Below are 16,263 nucleotides of genomic sequence, written 5' to 3'. Positions count from 1 at the left end.
AAAAAACCAATAAAACTTTTTGGAAAAAAAAAAAAAAAAAGAGGTGAGGCACCTTCATGCTATACTACAAAAAGACACCTGGACATTTTACAGGTGGTCCTTGAGTTACAACCATCATTGAGCCACAAATCTATGTTGCTAAGTAAGACATTTGTTAAGTGAGTTTTGTCCCATTTTATGACTTTTCTTGCCACATTTGTTAAGTGAATCGCTGTAGTTGTTGTTGGTAACATAATTGTTAAGTGAATCTGGCTTCCTCATTGCTTTGCTTGTCCAAAGGTCGCAAAATGTGATCACATGACCCCGGGACACTGCAACCATCATAAATGTGAGTTACTTCCCAAGCATCTTAATTTTGATCATCTGGCCGTGGGGATGCTGCCATGACTGTAACTGTGAAAAATGGTCATAAGTCACTTTTTCAGTGCCGTTGTAACTTTAAACAGTCACTAAATGAACTGTTGTAAGTCGAGGACTACTTGTATTTATAGGTATGTATGTATATATGTATATTATACTTATATGGGACCCATTTGGCTTGGAAACAACTTTAAATGGGCACCTTGATACTGAATTCAACAATATACTGGTAGTCTTCCACATATGATCAAAATTTATGTTGTTAAGCAAGACAGTTGTTAGTTTTGACCCATTTTACGACTCTCCTTGCCACAGTTAAGTGAGTCATTGCATTTGTTAAGTTAGTAGCATCATTGTTAAGTGAATCTGGCTTCCCTCATTGAGTTTGCTTGTCGAAAGGTCACAAAAGGTGATCACATGACCCCAGGACACTGCAACTGTCAAAAATACATGCCAGTTGCCAAGTATCTGAATTTTGATTATGTGGTATAGGGAGGCTGCAACAGTTTTAAGAGTGAAAAATGGCCATAAGTCATTTGTTTCAGGGCTATTATAACTTTGAATGGTCACTAAATGAATAGTTGTAAGTTGAGGACTACCTTTACATAGCATTTATTGTCCTGTGCTTTTGAAGGTTTCTCCCAGACTCTCTCTGGGCCTAAAATACACAAGCGATACAACACTTGGATTCACAAAGATGTAATCCAAGATTTACCAATGGAAAACTTGAAAGAGTTCTTTATTTGCACGAATTTCATGGCTGACAAAAAGTTACATTAGGAAACCGCTGGTACTTTTGAAAGAAGCTCAGAGATGACTAATAATCAATAGTTTTCTCTACTGTGCAGTATAACTAAAAAGCATTAGATAAGGAAGATTTCTTTGTATGCGTTACTTTTCTTTTTTCATAGAGAAGATGTTGTGACATCTATCTGTGTGATGCGGGGTGCATTATGAGATATGTGGGCCGTAGCCCATAGGCCATAGGCCCAGTCGGCCCCTCCCACTGTAATTATACCAGTATTAAAGTTATATTTTATATCATTTTCAATAACGTCTTTGTACTTTTACAGACAAGGAATAATAAATTATGTATTATTTTTGTAATAATAATTATTGCCTGATGTCTATAATGTACAGTGCCATCCAAATTACAACATTTTAATATTCATGCTCTGCCTCTAAATTACAAATAAAACCACCAGTTTGATGTTCATGATATGTACATTTATCTTTTTATGAAAAAGCAGGAAACTATTTATTTATTTATTTATTTATTTATTTATTTATTTATTTATTCAATTTATAGGCCGCTCCCTCTCCACTTTTTATTATTTCTGATTTAAAAACATTAAAAACATTGTTGCCTGTGTGTGTTATGCCTAGTGGATATGTTGGTCTTGATCTGATGTAATTAGTGATATGTGTGTATAGCGGTCTATATACACAAACCCATACAATGAAAGGCTTTGCACGTGTGTATGTGAATGTGAAGTAATATTCCAAATATTATTATCAATTATTATTGCTCTGAAACTTCCCAAATTAAATAGGGGTTGCTGATGATCAGTGGTGAAATTCAAAGATTTTCCCAACTGGCTCTCTGGGCGTGGCGTGTGTGGCTTGGTGGTCATGTAACTGGGTGGGCGTGGCTTGGTGGTCATGTGACCGGGTGGGTGTGACTGTGCAACTGACACACACACAATGTAAAAGCAGCTGGACTTCACACAAAATGTCCCCTGCAACAAGCAGGAACCTCACAAAGTCACAGAGAGCTCAAAAACAAACGATCACACATTACACAAAAATAAAACAAAAGCTGCACAACTGACTGACACACACAACGCAAAAGCAGCTGGACTTCACACAAAATGGCCCTTGCAACAAGCAGGAACCTCACAGACAATCAGGCAAAGCTACAATCAATCCTACAGCTGATTTTTAAAGCATTTTTAAGTACAGTTCGGGCTAATAGGTAGTAAAAAAATGCTTTAAAAAAGAAAGCACACCTGATTGTCCCGCAGCTGATTGTTGGAACTTTTTTTTAAACTTTTAAAAGCATTTTTTTACTACTGGTTCAGGCGAACCAACCTGAAGTGGTAGCATTTTACCCCTGCTAATTATCCATCCTTTGGGGTGAAGAGTGAAAGAATGACATTAACTCAGTTAATTAATACCAAGAAATGCAGCGTGGATACTAATAAAATTATGATGGGGAGATAAGTTGGTTCATGTCTCTTATGTACAAGAATCACCAGCCTTTCTACTGTACTTTATGATCTGCTGAATTATTTTGTGATCAATAACTTGTGTCTCTACATTAGCTTAGACTCAGCTCTCTCACTTCCAATCCTCTTACCTTTACTTTTATGTCTTTAGATGGTAAGACTGAGGACAGAGGCTCCTATTCATGCAGCTGCTTAAAGGATTGGTAAATATGCCTTAAGTGAGCGAATAAATAAAGAACAGCCCAAAAACTCATTAATTAGGCCATTGAAATATTAAACTGGTTTTTCAACAAGGACAGGAAATAGGAGAAGATGATTAAGGTGGTTCCTGAATATTTGTTTCCTCCCCTACTGAGAACAATGAAAAAAAATGGCAAGAAAGCAGTTTTTAGTAACACACAACTCAGGATAGTTTTTATTAAAGCTCTATTCTGTTCTGATTGGACCTCAGTCGCATCCTATTTTGGTAAATATGCATTGATCCTAACAGATATTCTATATTGTGGTGTGTTAAACTTATTTAAGTTACCTCTTGATAAAAACTTTTCAGCATTTCCTTATTTGCATCTAACGATGTTACAAACATGTCCTGAAAACCTCCCCCCTCCCACCCCTATATTTTGCTTTTATCTTATGGATGAGGCAGCCTTAAGCCACCCTTAGCAGTATCAGCATTAAAGTATATGTTTCCCTCCATATTTCAATGCACCCAAGAGCAGCCAGGAGAGATGTGAAATCTATTCGGCTTTGTCACTCATTGCCTTGCAAGGGATTCTTGAGGCACAAGTGGCAACTCTTCTTCCTTCAGAAGCTTAACCTAATAGGAGGACAGACCTCTGCTAAGTCGTCCCCTTTTCCTAATAGAAATTCAAGTCTTTCTTATGTACATCTTAGACAAAGAACTAGAAGGAAGTTGAAAGAAATGAAACAAGAAATGAGAATAAACAATTAGGCTGAAGAAGTTGATGTCGGTTGGATCACCTGCTCGGCCAAAATTTTACAAACACTCACCCGCAACATAAAGTCCTCAACTCAGTTCACAGTCCATAAAAAGGGTAAAGGTTCCCCTCGCACATATGTGCTAGTCATTCCTGACTCTAGGGGGAGGTGCTTATCTCCTTTTCAAAGCTGAAGAATCAGCGCTGTCCGAAGATATCTCCATGGTCATGTGGCCGGCATGTCTAAACGCCGAAGGCGCATGGAACACTGTTACTTTCCCACCAAAGGTGGTCCCTATTTTTCTACTTGCATTTTTACATGTTTTCGAACTGCTAGGTTGGCAGAAGCTGGGACAAGTAACGGGAGCTCACTCCATTACGCAGTGCTAGGGATTTGAACCACCGAACTGCCGACCTTTCTGATTGACAAGCTCAGCGTCTTAGCCACTGAGCCACCGCATCCCTCACAGTCCATAAGAGAACCCAAAGTATATACCACGTAATACTCTTGTTAGCCACTAGCTTGCCATATAATTCTTCAACTGCCAACCCAAGTTTCTGGGTTGGGGCTTTCTTCCTTACCAGGTATCTAAACAGCCCAAGAGGAGCTCCACTAGAAAAGATACAAGAAAAGCAGAACTGATCCCATCTTCTTTTAAAGGCCTACTTGTGACAGAATGCTTCCTACTTCTGATTGGTTCCTTAAAGTCTCATTTTTGTAGACTTCAGCTGTGCCTCTTCCCATTTACCTGGATAGGCCAATCTGTTTTTTTCTCTAATAACTTTCAGTGTTTGAGTGTCTTGGGATGAGATTTCTCCAATGCACCACAAATATCCAACCATAGATCTGGTTCACATGCCACACTACAATTTGCTTAACAATGGTGTATTGAACAGACACATTAAATGGAAATGTGCTGTTTACTTACTATTGAACACTTTTATGAGTACTATATTATTTCATTTTCGATAAACTTCTTGTTTGTACTAGACATTTTAAAGATAAAATTCGAAACAGGCCCAATAATTTACTTTAAAAAATAAATTCTACTACAAAACCCAAAGCTAAAATAAATGGGCTCGATCCAATTGTAAATAGCAAACCCACTATCGGCGGCAGCCCTCTGACATCCCCAAAAACAATTTCGTTGTATTTAAATACAATGACAATAAAGATTATACTTAAAAAAGGATTAGCTGAGGTTTCTGGCCATCAAAAATGGTTCACTCTTGATTCAGTGAACTGTCATTTGATGGTTTATCTTTGCCCTCACCCAGCACAATGATGTTCCTTTAACAGGAAATAAGAATGTTGGTACTATAAAGTTCTTTAAAGGTTAAGAATGACTGTTTATTTTATTTTTCCCATGATAGCTACAAGAGAGAATTCAGGCTTTTCAGGAAAGAATGGAGAATTGGTCAATGAATAAGCATAGGTTTTATGTAGATTTTTTAGAAGTGGTTGAATGAGTTCAGGGGATAGCTAGCAAAAGACATCCAAATCCTAATAAACCCCCACATTTAAGAGCTATGAAGAAAAATGTATAATTTTAAATGAGGAATTGAACTTGTGGCAGACATCATATAAGCCATATGTAACATACGAAATACTTTTTGGAAGCATGTGATGACAGGAATAACTAGAAAAGGTATGTTTAAATTAGTATGAAAAATGATTAGTATTTTACTCAGTGCAGCTTTATACCAGTTTCAGCGCAAAAGTGTATCCATGGGGTGAGGCTCCTTCCCCTGATCTTGGAATTTGAATGTTATCAGTGGGGAAGACACTGTATGGGAAGGAAGGAAGTTGGATGTAGTAAGTCATAATATAAATAAAAGTAGCATCTTGCTATATTACATTAATTTAATCATGTTGTAATAAGCAAGCGTTGACTGGATTCACATGGCTCACAAGTCATAAGCCATGGATTACAGATCCACAGTTGCTGGGATCAGAAAACAAAAACTACATTGTGACTTATGATGTATGAATGTAGCCATTGTGAAACATTGCTTTAGTAGAAGTAAGAATGGAGATATGTCACTTGGCATCTAGTGAGAAAGGAAACAAAATACTGTAAGATGGTTAGAGTAGTTTTGTTTATTCGTTATTTATTTATAACATTTATTGGCTGCCCATCTTACCACAGGGTACCTCTGGTTGGTTTACAATCACACACAAACACGTTAATCCAATGATAGATGGGAAGGGTGGGGCAGGATGGGAGAGAGGTGGGATCTGTTGTTACTCCATCAACCACCTCCACTGTGATGCTCTGTCTCTGGGCCCCAAGCTAACTGGCAGAGCGAGGTCTATAGGCCCTTACAAAGGTGAGGAGGGTGGGAGCCAACGTTCCAGGTGCAACAGCAGAGAAGGCCCTCCTCCTGGGCCCCACCAGCTGGAATAAATGGTAAAGTTGTAGTTTGAAGCACTTACAAGGATTTGCTATCTCCTTTCATAGTTTCATGGTAAATTGTGAGGTTATCATGTGTAGAAATTGAAATGTAAACAGATGATTGCATATATGTGGTTGATATTGCCTGTTGTACAGCTTGTCTCAACCAGTAGCAAATTTATAGTAAGAAAATGAGATAGTAGTAATAGTACAATTATTAGGTTTGGAGTATATGCACAAACGTTTTATGGCCATGTTCAAATCATGACAGTTTGAAATGTTATTTACGGTTCAGGTTTTGAGACTGCTAAACAATACTCATATCTAAATACTATATGTTTTGATGAACCAAGAACATAGCCTGGTATTTTTCCAGTCTGGGGAAATTTGAAAAGAAATTCTTGCATTGGTTGCACATTTTGGTAAACAGATGCTTGACATTTGCCCTTTTATAGATGTTTCAGTTGGATGGGCAGCCTGGTAGCAAAGACTGTGTAGTTGAAGGAGCCAAATCAACCTAGAGCCCTAGTCCAAAGGATTTATATGTAGACCTTGGTTTAAATTTATGTGTATTTCAGCCTAGCCTTAAAAGCTCTTTGCAAGTAATGCAGACTTCTTTCAGAAACAAACTCTTCATTCAGTCTTCTATATGGTCAGATAGAAAAATGAGAGAAGAGAGTATCAAAATAAGAACAATGAGACATGACATACTGTTGGTTCTGGCCATAACTTGTTTCACCACGGTGTGAAATGGAGTCCAAATAAGTTATTCAGAACAAAACTTCATACTTCTGTATTAATGGATGAGATCAAATCAAAACAAAACATGAGCTTAAACATATATAAATTGCCCTTTCGTTACTTTTCAGTAGAGGTGGCCCTCAAGTTTCGACCACAATTGACCCCAAAATTTATGTTGTTAAGTGAGACATTTCTTAAGCGAGTTTTGCCCTATTTAACAATCTTTCTTGCCACAGTTGTTAAGTGAATCACTGCAGTTGTTAAAGTTAGTAACATGGCTGCTAAGTGAATCTGGCTTCCACATTGACTTTGCTTGTCAGATGGTTGAAAAATGGGATTATATGACTTTTATATATTATATACGTATATACTTATTATATATATTATATATATATATATGTCACTAAATGAACTGTTTGTATATGAAGATAGACATCATTTCTAATTTTCTTACTGGAGAACAATTATTTCACTGGTTTCCAAATAAAACTCATAGGCGAAGCAATATAGACATAGGTTTACATGAATTGTAAAACTGAGTTAAGACAATAAAATCCTAACTTATGTATTCAGTATTTCTGTTTGATAATTGAATTCTGCTGAATGCAAGGATAAAATTTCAGATAATTAGTGAAATTTCTAAAAAGATGGCATTTAAATGCTTGCTTGTACCTTTTAATTTGTTAATGCTGATTAATTCAACATGCATCAATATTTTTCCATTTAATTAATTAGCAGGGATTCTCATCTATTTTATTACAGCATGTATTAGTAATTAACGCCTGAAAGAACCATGAGAACTACATAATATTATACCTTTGAAGGCCTAGTTTTAAGGTCTGGAATTAAAATGGGAAAAGGATAGAACAAAATGCATTATTCTGCACTGTTGCCTTTATTCTACAAACAGTTCAAAAGGGATCACAGCTGAAAACAATCACTGTACCAGTTCTACATCAGTATGTGGCAAATATCCCTTATAACAACATTGGGGAGGGGGGAATTTTCAAACAATGACCTTGGGGGGGGCTGGGGGGGGCGTGGCCAGGGGGGGCATGGCCAGATTGACGTCATTCGTGCCTGTGGTGGCCCGAGCATTCTGCCTGCGAAAACGGACTCCCAAGCTCCGTTTTTGGCTGCGACAGCCTCATGCAACCCTCTATGACCAAAAACAGAGCTCGAGAGGGCTGCACATGGCCCTCCCAAGCTCTGTTTTTTCAGGCAGAGGCACCACGAGCCGGTCCTTTGCTGTTTCCAGGGTGGCCCCGTGGGCCAGATCTAAGCACCCCGTGGGCCGTATCTGGGCTGCGGGCCTTGAGTTTGACAACTGTGTGTCCATAGAGTGGCATTGCTTGATTGATCAAGCCAAAAGTACAAAGTACTTTTATAAGCATGGACAGCCAATTGTAGTCTATTACAGGCAATGCTGCATAGCTATTGCTTATCCTAATTTAGTGGAATCTTGTGAAAGTTTTGTACAATCCATTGCTAGTTCTAAATAAGAACTTCCAAACCAGCTTCTTCTTCAACTTAGTGCCCTCTGGATACATTGGGGCCTCCTCTCAAAATTCTTAGCCTGCCTAACTATCTCTGGCTGGGAATTCTGGAAGTTGTGATATGACATTTCTTGGTAGGAGAAGGGTTCTGTGGTAACCATGCACAGTGATATACTAACTATACCCATGAATGAATGATCTGTCTATTCGTAGAACCTACAATTGAACAAATCTAGACATCCCTACAATAGTATTTGTTTAACCTCACTCAGAAAACAGTGTTGTAAACTAATTATTCATTTCTGTCCATTTCAAAGAATAACCAATGTAAAGGTCTCCCTGATTTCTTCTCTTTTCTTTTGAATGAGAAAAAGGCAGTATTTGATTTTTATGTGCCAATCTTCAGTGGAGCTGCATTTTGACACTGCCTGGCCCAAATTGCAAAGGTGCAAAATTTGCTATGAAGTTTTCTGCTTGGACTGCAAACTGCACATTGTGTGGCTATTGTGTTCTGCTGAATGTGGAAATACTGCTTTGCCAGCACCCTGTCTCCCTGTGCTGTTGTGACACACTGTGTGTGTACAAGAGTGTAAGCTGTTCTCAGCTACATCCATGGGAAAATGATTGGAGGACACATTGTATTTGTGTGCTAGGGCTGAGGGGATGGCACCACAACATTTTTTTTCTCTCCAATAAATACTCCAGGGAAAAATATATAGGATCTTCTGTTTGAGCAGGACTGGAAAACTTCCAAGGTCCCTTCCAAGTCTGTTATTCTGTTATATAGCTACACTTCCGCTTGCAGTTACATGTGCTTTTGAAATGATATACAGCCATGGTTCTCAACCTGTGATCTGTGGAGTCTTGGGGGAGGCATGATGTCATCACGGGGAGCCTGTGAAGGCTTGAAGAAATGCTATGGTTTAAATCTTGAGTGTTGGTGGTCCGTGGCCATAGTCTGTGGCCACAGAAGGTAGTTAAAGGGAAGTCCGTGCTGAGGAAAAGAGTGAGAACCACTGATGCAAAGAGATTATTCATAAACATGATCAACTGCATTTTCAGTACACTCTGGTTGAAGCAGTGGAATTTTTCCCCCTGTTACTTCTCATCTGGAATGTAAATAAAAGAACAAGACTGATGTTTGCTGATGGCTAAGCCAGAGGTGTATTGACATCTGTGCATGCAATCAAAAGCATCTGGTCTGAATGAGATTTCATTTAAAATGAAATCAATACGTTTATATAAGTAGTTGAAACACTGTGTATGTTGGTAAAATGCGTGTACATCTAGTCCTTGTCTTATGCCCACAATTGAGCCCAAAAATTCTGTTGCTAAGTGAAACAGTTGCTGAGTGAGTTTTTATCCACTTTATGACCTCTCTTGCCAGAGTTGCTAAATGAATCATTGCCGTTGTTAAGTTAATAACATAATTGTTAAGCGAATCTGCAACTGTCATAAATATTAGCCAGTTGCCAAGTTTCAGAATTTTGATCATGTGACAAAGGAGGTGTTGCAACGGTCATAAGTGTAACAAATGGTCATAAGTCACTTTTTCAGTGTTGTTCTAACTTTGAATCATCACTAAACAAACTGTTTAAGTCAAGGTGTACCTGTATTTGGCTCTAATAAAGCAGAGCATTCATAATGTAAAGTTTTATTAGAGGAATCCATTTAACATCATTAGATAAATGATGCATATAATTCCTGACACAGGGATAAAAAATGAAGAAAGTCAACTGTTGCATTTGAGGGAGTAATTTTCAGCTGTTTGAGAGCACCAGGTTTAGAAACGTCAAGAATCACAGAATTGTCAGAAAGGAGCTGACGTCGCGATGGTACAACGTGCGATCTCAGAGCTCCGAGATCACAGTCGACACTTTTGCCGCTGGACGGTCCATTTGGACCTATACCGTCCCGAAGAGACGGTGACAGGGAAGAGTCTCCTTTTCTGTCAAGGGAGCTGGATCTTCACATAATTGGGTTGACCTTAACCCATCAAGTCGGTGTCAATTCTTAGAGACCTTATAGTTAAATTTTCTCCATGACATTCAGTTCCTATTCTCTTTTTTTCAGGTCTTCCCAATAGTGTATCAGTCCCCGCTGTACTGTAACTGTCCATCCATCTTGCTGCTGCATGTCCTCTTCTCTTTTCTTCCACCTTTCCTAGCATTAGAGCTTTCTGTAGATATTTGAGTCTTCTCATAATGTTTAGGATAATTTGATCATGGTCATTCATGCCTCTAATGAGAATTTCAGGAGTCTTTTCCAACCAAAAACATCAAAATTCTTTGTATCTTGCTTCTTCAGACTCCAAATTTTATTTCCATTGAATGTCATAGTGAAAGTAATCATCTGCATAATTCTGATCTTTGTAACATAGAAATTAGGCCTCTGAATATCTTTTCCAAAGTCTTCCTTACTATCCTACCAAAAGTTTGTTTGTAGTAAATTTCTTGAATGCTGATAATCCTAAAAGGAAGAAGCTAACTGCCATTTTAGTGTCAATTCTAAGGCCAGTGACTGTATCTGTTGCCCTTACATTTAATCTTAATCCCATGTTTTCACTGTCTCCTTAATGATGATCTTTTTTTTAAAAAAAAGGGGGGGGTTTCAAGACAAACACAACATATCCTCCTTTACATACTGTAGAAAGTGTATCAGTTGGTTACAAAAAAGCTTACGTGCATCTCTTCCACAGTCAACAAACATACTTCATATTAACTAAAGTATTTTAAACTCAGATATTTATACATGTTACCATCATCATATCTCCATTTTCATTGACTATAATTGTTTAAACGTCCTTCATCATAGAATATACCAAGATTTAATACATAACCACATACTGGCATTTCATTTATTATTTCTAAAATCCTCCAATAACACTGAATCTTTATATCCTATTCTAGCTAAACATCCATAATATTCAATAACAAAATTTTCTAATCCTTCTTTCCAAATCATTATTTGCAATTTACATCCAATTTCCTTATGTTGTACCCATACCTATATATATATATATTATCATTATCCCTCCTTTATTTAACTATATCCTGTATCATAACATTTCCCCCCTAATAATCAAGACTTAACTGTATCTAACTTAGTTCTTTTTTATTAACCTTTATATATCACCCAAAAGGATTTCTAATCTTCCTTTCATGGTACCATTCAATATTTATATTCCATTATTGCTTATCATGACACTACACATTGTATACATTATTATCATTATCAATCATTTGTTTAACTATATCTATTATCACTAAAATTCACTAAGTTTAACTAGTTTTAAATTATATTCTGTATCTTTCCAGTAGCAAAAGAGTCTCATATCTTCTGCTATTTGTGGTGTCAGTCTTCTGGTCATCTCCTTAATCAACTTTGTATGGACTCCTCTTAGCAACTCCTTGCTTATAAAATCTCTCATGTAATTTCGATGCCCTTCTTCTGTTTCCTTAATCAGCTTATCTTTGATTGTCGGTAGTGTTATCAATGATATTGCTAATAAAATTTCTCTCTTTAAATCCATAAATTCTTTTATTTTTTCTTCTCCTGTATCTTGCCATCCGGGGTAGGTTTCCCCTCCATTTAATTCCTCTTTCAGTGTTCCACTCTTTCCATTTTCAGAGACAAACCAATCACCATAAATATCAGCAATTTTAGTTTCTTTATATTCATTTGGCGGGGAGGAGCCGAAGTCATGACAACACGATGTGCGAACTGAATGCTCTGAGATCGCAGTCGACACTTTTGCCACTTCTCCTCTTTCATTACTGTGGGTGTTTTTCTAACTCATTTAAGAATTGAACTGTCTTTTCAACTTGAAATACAAAAAAGGTATTTTTAAAAAAATTGCAACTTTGTAACAATAACACAGCTACTTCGGAGGCTAGAGTTTTGTGTATTGGAAACAAAACACTTTATTTTCTTTCACTGATTATCTTGGCTTGGTACTTCAAGGTCTTACTGCTTGTTTATAGAGAGTGATAAGAAGAAAAGCACACAGATGTTCCTTTGAAGTATTTCTAACCAGAGGAAGGTGAAAATGTAATGATTATTGTGAATCGATATTTAATCTTTGTTAAAACCTTCTAAGCTTAATCTTTGTTAAAACCTTTTAAGCTAGAATAGCAGTGTTTATTAGTTGGAGATAATGGCACAATTTCAACAGGAGAAAGAAGTTTTAAGTCTGCAAAAGATATTCTCAGAAATACAGAAATTATCAAATACATATGAGAGGATAGAGAAGAAGTTGAATGACTTAGTGCATTTAACAGCAAAATATGACGGAGAAGTTGAAGATGTTCATCAAATGGATAAAGTGGCGGTTAAAATCCAAAAAATCGAAGAGGAAAATGACTAGATCTTACAAATTATTCACATTCCCAGCTCTTATCAGTATGGTGTCATCAACATGGCACCATGATGTTTCTTCCTCTAATTTTAAAACCACTCTCATCTTCTTCCAATCCAACATCCTTGAAAATATATTCAGCATATAGTTTGAACGAATAAAGAGAGAATATATATATTTGTGTCACTTCTTTGCTGTCATTTGAGCCAGTCAATTTAATTCTGTGTCATCTGGGCTATGGCTTCCTGTCCTGTTTGCATCAGACCCTGGCTTCTTTCACAAGTATCAAGTATGCATGTCTACCTCAATAAGCTGCTATCCAATGTTGGATTTTTTTTAAAAAAAAATTGTAGCTCCTGATTTTGCAATTTGAAAACTCTACCAGGCCCCCTTTCTCCTTTAAAAACATTGCAGAAAATCTTTATTATCACTCTCTGGTACTATTGATCTTTCATATCATAGGACACTATGGATTAAACCAAGAGTTCAGCATTCTGATTTTAAGACTGCTAGCAGTGGAGGGAGTACTTGTGGTATTAATGTCCCACTAGTGGCACAGAAAAATCAACGGACTATGACCATCACTAAATCTAATTAAATTAATTTCATATTAGAAATTCCTTCACAGAATCTTAATGGGCTGCAATACCCTATCTCTGAAGTCACTTACTACTAATCGCTTACTGTCATACTGCTTGTTCTGATCTAGGCTTCCCAAGAGCATGCCGGGACAAGCAACTCCTTGTCCCGACAAAACCCCTTTTATCAATTTACTGTGAATTCTGCTCATTCACATCCAGCAAAGTCTTTCAAAGGAGGATTTACAGTTACAGACCTTATCTGGCTTGGAAAGCTGACAGGCTGATATCTGCAAAACTTGGCAAGGAGTCTTGAACCAATTAAGTGGACTAATTGTCTCCTGCAAACTCCACTCCCCTTTTGCTCTTCTTTTATGTCCTCTGGGAGGAGCCATTCATTGTCCACCTGTGGCCTTACTCCCAAGTCGACCCTTGTTCTTTAGCTGTTCCCTTCGTCTGGCAACTCTGCGCATGCGTACACTGGAAACAGGCTCCAGGCTTGTCTTCCTCACTGATGTCTGACTCTGAAGGCAGCTGATAACTGGCATACAGCTCTGGCCCCCTCTCTGCCTCCGACAAAGAGCCCTCATCAGAGCCTTCCCCAGACTCCAGGACTGGCCCATGTTCCTCCCCAACCGCCTCACTGTCCGAATCTGCTTCCAGCTTCGCTGGCTGCTGGCAGGCCACAACACTACTTAACAAAACCTATAAAGGTATCTTCAAATGGAAAATTACAAAATTAAATCAGGAATGCAAACAAAGTAGACATGCTGTATTTTCTCAGGTGTATTAGATTAGGCATAGTTTAGAGGAGAGGTGTCAAACTCGAATTCATTGAGGGCCACATCAGGGTTGTGTTTGACCTCCAGGCTGCCCTAGAAACAGCGAAGGATCAGCGTGTGGTGCTTCTGCCAGCGAAAACAGGATGGGTGTGACCAGCTCGACGTCACTCGTGTCGGTGGTGCCTGTGGTGGCCTGAGTGCTTCTGCCAGGGAAAATGAGCTCCTGGGCTCCAATTTTCGGCTGCCACGGCCTCCTGCAACCCTCTGCCAGTGAAAACGGAACTCGGGAGGGCCTCTCCATTTTCACTGGCAGAGGGTTGCAGGAGGCCATGGCAGCTGAAAACAGAGCTCAGGAACCCATTTAGGCTGGCAGAAGCACTGCTCACTGGTCCTTCACTGTTTCCAGGGCAGCCCAGTGGGCCAGCTCTAAGTATTCTGTGGGCCGGATTTGGCCCCTGGGCCTTGAGTTTGAGAACCCCTGATTTAGAGAAAGATCAGGGAGAGAATTTTGTCATGTATATAGTCGCACAAGGGAGAGCTTGGAATCACCCATTGAAGTCTTATAGCAGAAAATCAGGAAAAATAAAGATAAATTGTTCACACCAATGCAATGTTAATTTAAAATTAAGAATTTCTTACTATAAATAGTAATGATACCCATGCACTCTTGGAGATCATATGGTCTTGCCAGTTGTGTGGTGGTCCTGATTTTGGGTTGTGGTCCATCAGTCACATCCTCTGGGGAAGTAGATGATTAATGTTCAGATAAAGAATAGAAAATATTTGATATTTGAACTCTTTGATTAATAAATTGAACTGCTGGACATTATAATCTCTGGAATGAATAGTACTATCACAGAACTGTAAGTATCCTGACTGACAAGTTGGAGGGGCAAATAATCAACTTATTACAATTTTCATTTTTATAATGTATTATCTACCCAAATATTTTTACTGCCGAAATAATAATGCAGAATTGCTCAAGTATGTATATACACTATGGAATTCCTTAAACTCCGTTTATTTTTTACCCCTTATCAACAACCGTACATAGACTTTTCTTCAAGTGCATCGAATCAATTTGGAATAGCTTGTATATTTTTATACTATAATATGTCTTCAATCCAAGCAATAGAACTTAGACTTATATACCACTTCACAGTGCTTTACAGCCCTCTGTAAGTGGTTTACAGATTCAGCCTATTGCCCCCAACAATCTGGGTCCTCATTTTACTGACTTCGGAAGGATGGAAAGCTGAGTCAAACTTCAGCCGGTCAGGACTGAAGGAATCGAATTCCTGGCAGTGTGAGCAGAGTAAGCACGTGCAATTCTGCATTCTAACCACTGCACCACCGTAGTGCAAGCTGCATAGTCTTCATTTCTTAACTTTTAAACATATGGGAATCCATTTTTAATGCCTTTTCAGTTATGATGGGTCCATTTGTCAGCCACTTTTTCTTTTCACTTCACTTGGTATCTTCTTCACAGTTTTAATACAAAGGCTTTAAACTAACCCAAATGGAGTTTTTTAAAAAATATTCTTCAGCTTTTGTAATGCAACCATTTATGTTCCTTTTGCCATTAGCCACCTTTAGGCTCTCTCTAATTATTTTTCCTATTAGGTGAAATATGTAGGAGTGCTAGAGGCTGATACTTTCTTCTTACTAAATGTCTGTGGATATTCTTTGTTGTCTAGGTCATAATGCTTTTTAAAAAGGCAACTACTTTCTTTGTTTTGCTTGAAGATGTTTTGCTTCTCATCCAAGAAGCTTCTTCAGTTCTGATTGAATGGTGGAGAATGGAAGGATTTATAGTCCTTGCAGTCATCTGCTCATTAGCACTCTCTCTGGGAATCGTTGAAGCCATTTGGAGGTTTATCTGTGCCTTCAAGGTCACCTGAATAGTGCAAATGGGTGTGGAACCTTCTTAGAACTGCTGAAAGGTCTGGGTTGTAAACAGGAGATAAATGGTGTTGTAGCCCTCCCCTCTATTGAGGAAAGGCTGTTAAATCTTAACATAGATAGCCTCTTTGACCCCCTTTGATCTCAGCTGTCCTCATTGTCTAGAATGTGGACTTTGCTGTCTTCAAAATAGTGAAGCTTGTCTTTCAAATACAGATAAACTGCTGAATTTATCCGGATGGTTTTATTCTCCTATGTTGTGGCATACATTTGTGAAGTGGTTGTTTTGTTTTTCCAATGTATGTACACTTGCTAACTTATAGTTAGACAGGTAGTCCTTGACTTATAACCAACTTAGCTTAGTGACTGATCAAAGTTACAACAGCACTGATCAAAATTAAGATGTTTGACAACCTGCATGTATTTATAATGGTTGCAGTATTCCGGAATCATACAATCTCATTTTGCAAATTTCTGATAAGCAA

General features: G+C 38.0%; 1 protein-coding gene across 3 annotated transcripts in view; it reads left to right on the top strand.

Moving 5' to 3' along the window:
* TEX2 (testis expressed 2) overlaps window positions 1-16,263 on the top strand; it is a 126,633-nt gene that overhangs the window by 53,848 nt on the left and 56,522 nt on the right. The gene's annotated exons all lie outside the window — the stretch shown is intronic.

This window comes from Natrix helvetica (genome assembly GCF_964273705.1).
Source record: "Natrix helvetica genome assembly, chromosome: 1".
In the NCBI taxonomy this organism is placed as follows: Eukaryota; Metazoa; Chordata; class Lepidosauria; order Squamata; family Natricidae; genus Natrix; species Natrix helvetica.
This window is presented reverse-complemented; position numbering and strand designations above follow the sequence as displayed.